Here is a 2490-nt window from a genome sequence, read left to right as displayed (position 1 = left end):
GTGTGGGGGCATCTGGTCTGATTATCTCCATGCTGGGCTACAAGGCCTGTGTGCAGCTCTGTTTATCTCCGTGCTGGGCTATGAGGCCTGTGTGCAGCTCTGTTTATCTCCGTGCTGGGCTATGAGGCCTGTGTGCAGCTCTGATTATCTCTGTGCTGGGCTATGAGGCCTGTGTGCATACTCCTGTTCTCATTCTTCTCACACAAGTCTGATAGTACCTATGTATTCTTGGGAATGCTCATGCTAGCAGAGGCATAAGAGAGATTGAACGATGGACACATTAAAGACCAAAGGCTGGGTGGAGGAGCAGAATCATGGCGTCAGAACAACCCATTTTGTTCCAAAACAATAGAGTTGTTGAAACAAGAGGACCTCTCTGTTCAGCAAGAAGTGAAAAAAGGTATTCAAAAGGAAAAACTGATACAGAGAAGGTGGTGGGACTCCGACTTGAAAAGGAAGGTACAAGAGGACACCAAATGGAGCCTGATCTGTCAGAAGAAGTGTTTGCCCGGCTTCGCCTGGGAAGTGGAAGCAATGGCTTACTCAGAAGGAAAGTATCAGTGCTTGAGACAAAGGAAAAGAACTTCCCAAGCAAAGAGAAGGACAGAAGAACAGAAGATCTCTTTGAACTTACAGAGGACATGGAAAAGGAAATCAGTAATGCCCTGGGCCACGGCCCACTGGATGAGATCTTGAGCAGCACTTTCAAGTTTCGAATCACCCAAGGAGATATCCAGACCTTAAGGAACTATCACTGGCTCAACGATGAGGTCATTAATTTTTATATGAATCTTTTAGTGGAAAGGAGTAAAAAGCAAGGCTATCCAGCACTTCACGCATTCAGTACATTCTTCTATCCGAAGCTGAAGTCTGGAGGTTACCAAGCAGTGAAAAGATGGACCAACGGGGTGAATCTCTTTGAACAAGAACTTGTTCTGGTACCTATTCATCGGAAGGTACATTGGAGCCTGGTGGTGATGGACCTAAGAAAAAGGTGTCTTAAATATCTGGATTCTATGGGACAGAAAGGCCACAGGATCTGTGAGATTCTTCTTCAGTATTTACAGGATGAAAGCAAGACCAAAAGAAATACAGATCTCAGTCTCTTAGAGTGGACCCACTACAGCATGAAGCCACATGAGATTCCTCAACAGTTGAATGGGAGTGATTGTGGAATGTTTACTTGTAAATATGCAGATTATATTTCTAGGGACAAACCTATCACATTTACTCAGCACCAGATGCCTCTCTTCCGGAAGAAGCTGGTGTGGGAAATCCTTCACCAGCAGTTGCCGTGACAATGCCCCGCCTGGTTTTCTAGCTGCTGGTGGCTCTTTCATGGATGTTTCCATATACCTCATGCATTGTGGGTTAAAAAGTCCCCGATCATTTCTCTTCTCTCACAGGTACTGAGCTCTCAAGAGTGCATGAAGGCCTCTCCACAGTGGCCCTGACTAGAGGTGTGGAGGGGCTGCTTGCAACCCTGTTTGTAAGGCTGTGCCTGCTCAGAGCCCTGGAGTGTTCACCCCATACAAGAACAAATGCTAATTAATGTGTTTTGTTTTAAAGCGTTATTTCCATATGAATGTGGGAAATGCAGGACTTGTTATATGAATTGTTCTATGTGTTCACAGGTATTCACTCACTCATTTGCAAACACTGGGCAGTGCCCTTTTTGTCACTGCTCTTTTATAATTAGCTATAAATAATTTGTTTGGACTATTTCTTTCTGAAAAGAATGTTAATCAAACTGCCACTTCCTGCTGCAGAGAGATCAGCAGGGGGAGGAAGGAGGTGTTCGCTAGCTTCTCTAATGCTGGAGTGGGAACTGCCAACACACAGTTAAGCTTCTGTCTTTTAAGGCTTGAAAATGCCAGAAGAAATGACGATGCTCTGTTGTAGGATCTGGCTGCCCTTTAGAGAGTCTGATGCTATGACACAGGCACAGCTCTTGGAAAAGTGGCCAAGGAACACGGTCTGTGCGTCGTCAGAACAGGGCGTGCTCATCTTTTCTAGAACTTTCTTTTCTAGAACCGAAGTAGCTTGGCTTCCTCGTGAAACTGGATTCAAAGTAACTGTGAGCATAAAAGTTAAGTCGTAGGTCTGGTGAGTGTAAGCCTCACAATGGTAAGGGCTGGCCTGAGCTATTTCAGAAGATGCTCCTCAATTTAAACCTATTTTTCCTCAGAGTTTTTTTTTTAATATATATATATAAAGTTGAAATTAAGTTCTTGGCTCATCAGCATGCCCTACTCCAGCCCCACTGAGCCTTTGGAGATAGATTTAGTACTTGGCTCTGAGGCTGCCGGGCTTACAGTCATCTATTTTGCATATGAAAGTTTGTATTTAACTTCTTTGTTCATTAAAAATCTTACAGATGTGGTTATGCATTTTTAATTTCAGAAAGTTGGTCAGAGCATATTTTGCAGGATCTAGTGCCTAGTGTTGCTTTTATGATGTAATTAAAGACTGTCTGGCAGAAAAAAAAAA

General features: G+C 43.7%; 1 pseudogene; it reads left to right on the top strand.

Moving 5' to 3' along the window:
* LOC116077411 lies at positions 1-2490 on the top strand (annotated as a pseudogene).

Source organism: Mastomys coucha, unplaced genomic scaffold, assembly GCF_008632895.1.
Source record: "Mastomys coucha isolate ucsf_1 unplaced genomic scaffold, UCSF_Mcou_1 pScaffold5, whole genome shotgun sequence".
In the NCBI taxonomy this organism is placed as follows: domain Eukaryota; kingdom Metazoa; phylum Chordata; class Mammalia; order Rodentia; family Muridae; genus Mastomys; species Mastomys coucha.
The sequence above is the reverse complement of the archived record's forward strand: the minus strand, read 5'-3'. Positions and strand labels throughout refer to the sequence as shown.